Source organism: Anopheles coluzzii, chromosome 3 (assembly GCF_943734685.1).
Source record: "Anopheles coluzzii chromosome 3, AcolN3, whole genome shotgun sequence".
Classification (NCBI taxonomy): Eukaryota; Metazoa; Arthropoda; class Insecta; order Diptera; family Culicidae; genus Anopheles; species Anopheles coluzzii.
In genome coordinates, this window is record NC_064671.1 from 58093001 (window position 1) to 58104368 (window position 11368).

General features: G+C 39.2%; 1 long non-coding RNA gene across 1 annotated transcript; it reads right to left on the reverse strand.

The window, feature by feature from the left end:
- Window positions 1-1288: 1288 nt before the first annotated feature.
- Window positions 1289-4139, reverse strand: LOC125907395 (uncharacterized). Its single transcript, XR_007452611.1, has 2 exons — window positions 3387-4139; window positions 1289-2133 (listed from the first exon to the last, which is right to left on the reverse strand). It is a non-coding gene; the product is annotated as an uncharacterized LOC125907395 (long non-coding RNA).
- Window positions 4140-11368: the final 7229 nt, after the last annotated feature.

Here is an 11368-nt window from a genome sequence, read left to right on the forward strand (position 1 = left end):
AAACTACATTGCACAGTGTGTGAAACTGGTGGTTCGTTTTGGTATTGTAGCGGTTTTTAGTATAGAGCGTGTTTTTTTTTTCCTGAGGAATGGCTTTGCCGTATTGCTTGGTAGAACGTTTTTTATCAAATTGTAAGCAAAATTTACCGGCCTATTTGTATACATTTAATATAAAAATAGCACGTGTTATTATTATCACTGTGGTTCCGGTGTGAAGGCTAGCATGACCGAATTATCACGCTGTTATCGACCTTTCTTTTGTTTTTTTTTAATTAAAAAAGGGAAGTATTTAACTGAATTTTCTTTTTCATTCCAGGATCATTAAAAAAGCCTCCGCTTCATTGCCGAGGTGCAAAAGCACCGTGTTTTGTGGGAAAAAAATAAAAACTACAAAAATGTAGTTTTGAAGGGCGACGCGTGGGCTGCGATAGCGGCCAAGGAGGAGGTTTCGCCACAAGATGCGAAACATCTGTGGTCCCGACTCCTTGGAATTTACCGGACTAACATGTCCAAGGTTAAGAAGACGACGCAAACCGGTGCAGGTACATGTAGGAAAATATATATACAGTGAATTTATTATTTATCATCCCAATTGATTATTGTTTTATTTAAGGCAATGACGACGTGTTCCGGCCACGGTGGTTCGCCTACCATGCGATGTCTTTTGTAGACGAGGCCACCCAAGATGCGGTGCATGTAGACACGGGTTCATTGGTGACTAAATACATGTAGGAATACATACACTAGTGGTACAAACGTAATTATTTCCTATTATCTAAGAAATACGGTTATTTTAACCAGGTGGCCGTCTTGCCCCATACGAGTGGCACTCTTGCCCAATAGCCCAAAAAACAACGTCTTTTTGGACCCTTTTTAAAACGCTTCAAAAACTGTTTTATTTGCACTTTTTTCAAGCGAAACTCATTTATAAGTGAGGAAATAGATGTAAAATGGTTATGAGATTTAAATCGGCTTTTGAAAAACACGTTTTAGTGAGTTATAACTTGAAATGCTTAAGGTGGCACACTTGCCCCAAGTTCCGCTACATAGTTACGTGCGTATGATTATCGCCACGTTCGTCCACTCGATCCACCAGCAGCAACCAAACACAACAGGAATGTAGCCACGTTTATTCGGTGAGTGAGCTAGTAAGCCAGCCAGCAGTTTATCTAGCCGCTAATAGAGCAGGCGAGTAATGCTTAAAAAATCCGTAGTTGTTGCACTCGCGTACTTAAAAGGATATTATAAATAACCATGCTGGTAGTAATGTACAGAATAGTAGGTGTAGTTGTGTTTGCGATTTCATAATTTATTATTAATTTTAATATCCATGGTATTGGTTGGATGAATTTACGTAGAACGATTATGTTTAAAATGGTTTGCAATGTGGTTCCTTATGTCAGCAAGATTTTCTGAAGGTCGGGAAGCAATGTTTTGGAGATCGGTCAAGCCCCCTTCACTTCTCCAATCTCCATCGACACGTCGCCCGCGAACAACCCTATCAAATGCAGACGGAGGTGTGTATGTGTCCCGCGAAGCATGCTTGCGCAAAAAATTGTGCAAGTAAACTGTTGTCAAAACAATGCTTTTGGCAACATCCGGCTGCAGTTGTATGCCTTTGATCACTCTCCATCGATTCGCTAATATTCCAAGCGAATTTTCAACTGGCATACGACAAGTAGAGTGCATTTTGTTGAATGTACGCTCCACTGAATCAGGATGATGTACCCCGCTGTACGGTCTTAAGCAGTAATTGGTAAAGGCAAATGCCTTGTCACCGAGAATAAAGTATGGGACTGGGGTTTGGTACAAGACCTGCAATGGCGTTGCTGGTGGAATGTTTAGTTGGCCGTTTTCTAGCTTGTGATACAGCCGTGTGTTTTTAAATATTCCACCGTCCGATATTCCTCCCTTACCACCAGCATCTGCCCATAAAAAGTTATAGTCAGCATCGACCACAACCATTAATACAATACTAAACAATTTTTGATAGTTGTGATATTCGGATCCGCTATTACGAGGGCAAATAATTTCAAAGTGCTTCCCATCGATTGCACCTATTGCGTGAGGAAATCTCCAGCGCTGCTCAAATCGTCTTGAGATTGCAAGCCATTCTTCTTCGGTAGAGGGTAGCTAAAAGAAAATAAAATAGAGGAATGATTTTAATGCATGTTTTAGTTACTGTATATTTTAGAGCTTCTGAGAAACATAAATTATGATTTTAATGTTCATTTTCTTTTTTTTCAGCTTGGCTACGACGATGAGGGCCTCACTCTCCGTTCCCTCGTGGAGGCAGCCTACGCGGTTCCACAATCGTTGGACGACATCGATTGGGATGCCGCGGTTGCCTTCGACCCCGAGCCATTCTCTCCCACTCCTTCTTCCTACCCTTCTGCCTTATCCGTCACTCCTGGTACGATCCGCGAGGGAAACGGTGTGAGTGGGGCCTTCAACAACCGGCTGCAACAACCGGTTTGGGGCGCAACAGGCGCACCGGAAACCGCAGATCCGGACGATTTCGGCCGGTACGTGGCCGATGATCTTCGGCTTATTCCGTCTCCAAAAAGGAGACGCATTATGAGTATTCAGCGGGAGTTATTAGAAACATAAAAAAAACTCTTTAAAAACATAACTTTGAATACTTTTTGAGTTTTGTACATCACATTAGTTACTTGATTGAAGAGCTACGTTCGAGGAAAAAAAAAAGTTTCCGTTTTCATATTACATGAACCTTTTAGTATTGAGTATTGAACCTACCGTGGCCCGACCCGACCCGAACTCGCAGCACCCACGGGTCGGAGTCGTTTATGCTTTCTCGCACCTACTGATCTTTCGGGTCGACCCAAACTCGTTGCACCCGCGGGTCGGATTTGATTCCGACTCCGACCTAGCGCACCAGCTGCACCCACGGATCGGAATTGATTCCGGCTGACTCTTTTCATACGAGGACGTTCAAGAGGAAAACGTAGTGCAGCACATTTCACACGTTCATTCCGGCTCTGTTTTTCATGAAATATCCGCCGGCATCTACTACGCAAGCAGTGAATTTTGACCCAAAGATGCATGTAGAAAAAATGAGGTTTTTCGCTATAATTTCAACTCTACTCTCTTCATCAATACTGTTGTGCGTGGGTTGATGTCTTTATCAATCGCAATAATATTTGGAAAATATTTTTTTTACCTTCACACTGTTGTATTCATGCGATTAGAGTACAGTTGTTCGCAATGTATTCTGTTTATCTAGCCAAAGAGCAATGACAGTCCCTAGAGCAATGGTTGGCCCCGGCAAACGGGAAAGTTTACTGGCAGGCCCTGGTGCCTGCCACCTGGCTGAACGTTTTAAACACATAAACACTGAAGCGAGGCTGGTTACATCCGCAACTTACCTTGACATAATCCCGCAAAGCCTCGATAAGACATGCGCACGGCTCTTTAACTATTCTGCTGATAGAATGCCTCGACACCTAAAATTAAATGTTGATTGATAAAAGTGTGCTTAGCAAAAAGCAAAAAGCAAAAATAATATTACTTACCCGGAACACGTACTGGAGGCTGGTAAATGTCTCTCCAGTCGCAAGATACCGCAATGTTATTGTGGTGATTTCCGAAATACTACTTTTAATAATAACAGCTTTTTATTCTGTCCAATCGAGCAGTTGCATCCATTCTTGCTAAGATCAATTACAAGACTCACGATTTTCCTCCTCTCCTCGAAAAGCCTCCTATTTTGACACTTCCGTACGAACGGATGTATCGCCTCTCGCTATCTCACTCTCTCTGCGTTTAACCTGATTTTTATTTTGAATGCGCCGATACTTTTCGTTAATCGATATTCTATCGTAACTGTTTTCATGTTTCTACTTAATAAACTTATATTTGTATGTTCCTATCTGATTATCTGATCATCATTAAATGGTTGTTACTTGCACTTTTCCAATCTATGATATATATTTATTTTCCTTCCTGCTCTCGATCCCTACAGTTATCAGCAGCCTTTCCTGTTCCGTGATTGCTTTGCGGAAATCTTTGTCCATTTTCGCAATTTTTGGACCAACAAGGGACAGTAAATGGAAGAAATCTTCCTTCTTCATCCTTAAAAATCGGTTCATCGTCTCGTATATACCCGATGTCGTGATGTCGGTCAGTACCCAAGTAGCCTTAACAAACTCTATTTGATTATTAACAGTTTTTTAAAGCCTTTAATAATCAAATAGAGTTTCTTAAGAGAATATGACATTTCCCAGCGTTACATCATAACGACGTATTCCGTTACCCTCGTTTTTTTTATTCGGGTCAATATAACACACAGTGTTTTTCAAATTTTATCTACACCATTTCCAATTTATTCAATATTCGGAAAATCATTGTTCATTCTTATTTATGTAATAATGCGTATTTATTTTTATACCATACCATTTTTTTATTAACTGTTTGAAAACTATGCGTTTTCTTTTATTCTTCTCTTTGAATCTGCGGTGATAATAAAAAAAGAATTTAAAAATAAAAAAATAATATTTAATATTTTCAACTAATAAATGTGAAGAGTTTGATAAAAGCAATATTTGCAAATGAGAATTTTTTTCATAAAAATATATATTTTCTTGGGCAAAATAATATGCTCTTGATGACGATAATTTTTGAGACATACTGTACATGGTCACGTACATGGCGCCTCCATTTCTTATGTCAAAAAGTTCGTCTAGCTTCGTGTGTGTAGCTTGTGTGTAGATGGCAACAAAACCAAGCGTCTGCGACAATTTCTATCAGCTATTGTTTAATTTGTGTGTCATCATGATTTTATAACAGGTCAGCGTATCGATATTACCATTTTCTTTACATGAGCTACATAAGTTTTATATTCCGCAGCATATTTGATTTGGATAGCGTTTGGACATCATATTTTTCATCCAAGGCTGCAGCTGACCTCCATGCTGATATAATGGAAGAAACCCATGGAATGAAAGAAACTTATGTGATACAGTGACAATATGCAGTGACAAAACGATGAAATGTCGAATAAAAGTATTTGTGGTGAATTTATGCATTTATTCCATGTAATTTAAAAACCTTTTGTTGCAACTTAACGAAGATCTAGAAAATTCGTATAGAAAGAGAAACAGCATAATAGCCATCTCTGTCGATATTTTCGTTAATTTTGATCGTTTTCGTTGAAAATACCGGCTAAATTTTAAATTTTAACGAAACATGGACGAAGCCAGGAAAGCGTTACGCAGTGTTTTAAGCCCTGAAATTACTGCTGTATGGAAAGCTAAAAGTAATACTTTTAGGCATACTTTTAACGGTTTCTTAACAGGATTGTGCTACTTGGGTAGCCGGTTGCCGGTTTCGTTTCGGTTCAGGAATAAGTCCTGAACCCACAAACGACGTGCCTGCGGACTACGGGAACGAGTTCGGGCACGATCCCGGACTTCGTTGTTGTCATTTTCAAGCTCTGGCTCGCTCATTTTTCCAAAAAATTGAGAATCACAAAAATTTTCGCTTCTACTAAACACCGGCCGGCAAACGATTCAAACGATAAACAATGCACACTGCTGCGATCGAGGTGATAACATAGACTACAATTATATGTAGAAGATTTGGCTATGGAAGCCATGATGGATGGAGTTTGGCAGATGGGAAGGAATGTTGTCGTGCGCTTTGTATGAAGCTTAGGCACCCAACTGTCAAATGACGATTTGCCCAGCAGTACTCGGCGTCCTGACCTGTAGCAATTTATTGATTTTGATCAACATGTCAAACGGCATACAGACAGCCTGGTCGAAAATTGATGAGACACCAAGGTGGATTAAAAATATCAGGTGGTGGATTAGGGCCTTTGGGGGGTCGCCATAGTTGAGGGACTTTACGACATTTTTGAACCGTTAACCATAGGTTTCCGCACACAAAGCATAGCAAATAGAACAAATTTCTTTGTTATTATGTGCATTTTTTTGTGTTTATTGGTTTTATAGAAAAAATGAGATATACAGTGAACCCTCTCTTATTTGACACCTCTCCAATTTGAAAAACCTCTCTTATTTGAACATTTTGCACAGTCCCTTGATTTCCAGTACATTTTTGTTCCTTTAATTTGGAAAACCTCTGAAATCTGTGTCCCTCTTATTTGTGTATGGTGTTGCCATGGTTATTGAAAGATGTGTGCTCAAATTGGCGATTCTGTTCGCAGTTTCCTATAGCAACAGTTAAGGCTGCATACTAAATGTTCTGTCTCTTTCTTGTTTGGATGGACCTTTCATTCACTTTTCACCTCTGTAATTTGAAAACCCCTCTTATTGGACAGTCCCATCGCCTCTCAAATAAGAGAGGGTTCACTGTATTAACAAAAGATTTGATGATTTGTTTATGCACAAAATTTCAAATCATGCGAGTAAGAGTTCTAATCTCACGTAAATTGTCCATGTGGCTCGTAGATAATGAGGAATTATTGTGAAAATTGAAAAAAATAATTCTTTTGTAAAATTACGGAATTTTCGGAACGGAAATTAAGAAGAATCGGAAGGTGTGCGCTGTTCTGATTCTCAAGCACGAATGCCGTTTTATTCTGACGTTTACGTCTACGATACTTAAATGTTAACGTATACCGCGACCAAGGTGTTTATGTTTTTTGAGGTGTATTCACATACAATTTTCGGTTTCTACACTTTCCTAATTTTTATCATCAAAAATGTCGAAAAAACAAAGAATTATAGAATAAATTTACGGAATAACACAAAATAACACACTTTAATCCATGTTTTAATATTAAATAAGAACTCGCGAAGTCCAAACTATAGTTTTAAAGAATATTCAATCGAAAAAATGGGGTAGAAAAATTATATAAACAAATTTAATAAATGTAAACAAAGTTTAATTCCTGGGGACCTTACGTCAAGTGACGAATTGTCAAAATGCACTAGAGTCCACCACCTGATAATTTTAAATCCACCTTGATGAGACACCAAGCATAAATAATTTTGGCACTTAAATTATACCCACATCTAGCTTGCGCTGGTCGCCGCCAGATGCGCTCAAGGTCTTTGAAAGAGAACAGGTCGATGCGTTTAGAGTAAATTGACAAAAAGCCATGGAAAATTGTGGCAGTTAAATGGAACATTGGGCCTCATCGCGAACGAAAGTCGATAAAATTTATCCGATCGGTTAATTTGCTCGAATCCACCGGTGGAATTTATTTTCCACCGGTGGATAATTTTCTCCACCGGTGGATAATTTCTCCACCGGTGGATAACTCTTTCCGATTCGAGTAGCCATTGATTTTGCCTATCTGTCAATTACACTTTTGTTTACATTTAGAGGTGTTGTTTTGCAGAATGAATAAAATAGTAAATTTTGCTTATTTACGGACCATCTAGTAAAGAATCCACACCAGGCCTTAGACAGTAATGCCTGTAGGCCTATTCAAACAATCCGGGTAAAGTGTAAAACGGGTTGTAGGCTGAACAAGTCTAGTTGAAACAAAATCGTATGAACTGGAGGACGAGGTTTGAATCTTTTCTGAGCTTGCCACCTTCACTGACGCTTGTCCTGTGCCATATACCATGTGCGTCCATCAACTCCAGCCACCGCGAACGTTGGATCCGTGAACGTCCGTATTTTACGCCCTCGTGCAAAAATATATTGAAACAACGCGGTACAATTATTCCGTGCAATAAGGAGTGTCCGAAGCCTCTCACGGTCTCTCGCTCTCGCCAGTCCATTATCCTGGCCTTAATGACCGACGCCTCCAAGACGTCTGGCCACTTAAATTTAAACCTACTACGCCCCCACCGCAATGGCGGATTTAACGGTAAGCGGACTGAGTGGCCGCGGGAGGTCCTGTGGATATCAAGTCCAGCATATATGGTGTGTACAGTAGTCTCATCCCGGGCCTCCGTGAACGATAGAGGCTCCACGGACGAAGGGACTCAAAGACTACAAGGGGCCCATATATGAGGGATCCCAACCAACATCCCCCTCTTCCCAAAAAAAAAAAAAAAAAAAATTAAAGTGTATTTGTTACAAAGCCAAGTGATGAAATCCACTCCCCACCACCTTCCGCACAACACCTGGGTCGTTCGTTTCCATGCGTTTAACATGGCCTGTCCACTGAAACCTGGCGAGCTTGATACGACAATGAGTGTGCTTCCACACATACGATGATGATTTCGTTAGATTTGATAAAAATAAAATAACTACGTTAAAATTGTAATCTATGTGATTCAGTATAAATGCTTTTCAAGTGTACATATTCGTTTAAATGAATGAACAAAAAAAGTTCATTGGGTGACGCGTTTGTCACGAGGCGTGAAACTTAGCGATGTGTGAGTCAATCCGAGCATTCTCGGGCTGTATCCATCCATAAGTAACCCCGAGTTTTTGGGGATAGTTCAGAAGGTACAAGCAAGCACAACACCTTCGATAGGTACAAGGCAACGCAAACGATTCTGACCGGAACTCGCCGCTCCAACGGATATGAGTTGCTTACACTTTCTTGAACCTAGTGATCCTACTGGTCTTCTTAATCTCGTTGCATTTACGTGTCGGAACCGATTCTAACATGCCATAAGGCCATAACATAAGGTTGGATAAAAGAAAATCATTAGCAGAAAATGATTTCTTTTGTTGGTTTCTTATTTCTTGGCTTGAACCATAAAAACTAGATACCTGTTATAAACCTAAATTTATGTGTTTTGATTGTTTATAAAAAACAGGTAAATTTAAATTTTCTAAAAAAGAATATTTAAGCTAATTCGAGTGATAAAACATCTCAAATAACTCAAACAGCGATAAAACATCCTTTTTTGCAAGCTGTTAAACATGGTTTTTAATATTATTTAGTTTTCCACTGTTATATCAACTGGGGTGGAGCAGTAGATATGGCTAACCGACTGAAATGGTTTTTTTTATATGAAGTTTTCAACTGCATATCCCACTGCTCGACTTTTTAACCACGTTGCTATGGCGGCAAACACCATTCCACTCCACTGCCAAACCGATCGGTTAGCGAAGAATCTGATTGAGAAAACGCAATTGGATAACATTGGAATTTTGCTAACCGATCGGCTAAATTATCCACTCCGTTATCGACTTTCGTTCGCGATGAGGCCCATTGTTTATGTTTAGCGATGGACGTTGCTATGGTGTGAATGAGAATTTTGTTCAGCATTTTGAACACATTTCCTGTTAGAATATTACACAATAAGAATCCAGTTAGAATATTACATGGCTGATACAATCCAAGGATATTTTTTATCATTCGTTGCCGGATTATAAGCAGAAGACGGTATACATATTGTACATGTATGTGCCGATACGATGTTTCATGTTACTCTCAGTGTTTAAATGAAAGTAAATAGGACTTCTGTTACCCAGTTGGAACATGTAAAGTGCTGTTTTATGCCTGTTACACTTTTCGTTCTTCCAGCAGGACCGTTGTAAACGGTAGTGATTCGTGGCCACTGAATGGCAAGCAATGATGTAATCTGTATACAGAGTAGACTGCAATTACTTCTCCTTTATTCTTCAGAAGTGATTGACCGTAAAAAATTTAACCAATATAATATTCCTAATAGTAAATTCGTCCACTTTTCCACGTTAAACGTTCGCTGTTTTTTTGTTAACACGTTTTCATGAAACTGTCAAAAGCGAGCTGAAAATGGGAACCTAGCAACGGGCTTTGCATCGACCTGTTCTTTTTAATAGATCTTGAAATGCGCTAGTGAATATTAAAATTACACCACGGAGTACGATCAATGTAGCACGGCCTTTAAGGCATGCATGGTGTCTCATCAAGTTTTGACCAGGCTACTTGTTTCACCGACAAACCGACGTGACACTGGCGTTACAAAAGTGTCCCACAAGTAAGTACTGTCATTTACCAGTGAGGCGATCACTTCTGTCAAAGTAAGCTCTGTTCACTGCTGCTTCGATGTAAACAACTTTTCTAAATACAAATTGCGAAGGAAGTGTCCCAAGCGAGTGAAATTGGCACTTTTCGGTTATGTTTTCGAAAGACATTTCGTGCACGATTTGACAAACGAAACAGTGTACGAGATTCAGACTTTTTTCGGCACATAACCACAACCGCGTGCAATGGCATATTTGCTATCTTCATTGCACGTTTAGTGTTAGACATTTTGAGGTTAAATAGTTTTTACATTGTTGGTGTTTATATGAATGATACGATACGAAAGAACACAACTGATTTAAATGCAAACTAAACATAATAGTAAAAAATAAATATACATAACCTGCTTAAACGCTTGGCTTGGAGAGCGAAATGGTTTGAATGCAAGAAGCACACATACAGTCATATATTTCTTGTCAAATTATGAGAGTGTATGAGTTATCGTACGAAAATTTCCGCTTGGGGTGAAGCAAGATTTTGTGAGAATTATTGAACAAAACATCCAGCAAAATCATTTTATAAGTTTCCAAATCAAAGAAAAAGATGTGAGAAGTACATAAAACAATACGCATTGGAATTTGCGAAGAAAAACAAAAAGGGGATTTAGCAGTTTCTTCTCTGTGTCAATGTAGTAAGCGAATCATTATAGAGATGGCGCTAGTGTTTAACGTATTTTCATTTGAAATAAGGAGACAACTTTTGAAGCTCATTTTGTTCGAAGTGTCACGTCGGTTTGTCGGTGCTTGTATGCCGTTTGAAATGTTGATAAACACCTATAAATTGCAACAAAGTAGGCCGTTAATTGTTGTTGGTGGACAAATCGTCATTCCAAGATCTATTAAGAAGAACAGGTCGATGCAAAGCCCGTTGCTAGGTTGCCATTTTCAGCTCGCTTTTGACAGTTTCATGAAAACGTGTTAACAAAAAAACAGCGAACGTTTAACGTGGAAAAGTGGACGAATTTACTATTAGGAATATTATATTGGTTAAATTTTTTACGGTCAATCACTTCTGAAGAATAAAGGAGAAGTAATTGCAGTCTACTCTGTATACAGATTACATCATTGCTTGCCATTCAGTGGCCACGAATCACTACCGTTTACAACGGTCCTGCTGGAAGAACGAAAAGTGTAACAGGCATAAAACAGCACTTTACATGTTCCAACTGGGTAACAGAAGTCCTATTTACTTTCATTTAAACACTGAGAGTAACATGAAACATCGTATCGGCACATACATGTACAATATGTATACCGTCTTCTGCTTATAATCCGGCAACGAATGATAAAAAATATCCTTGGATTGTATCAGCCATGTAATATTCTAACTGGATTCTTATTGTGTAATATTCTAACAGGAAATGTGTTCAAAATGCTGAACAAAATTCTCATTCACACCATAGCAACGTCCATCGCTAAACATAAACAATGGGCCTCATCGCGAACGAAAGTCGATAACGGAGTG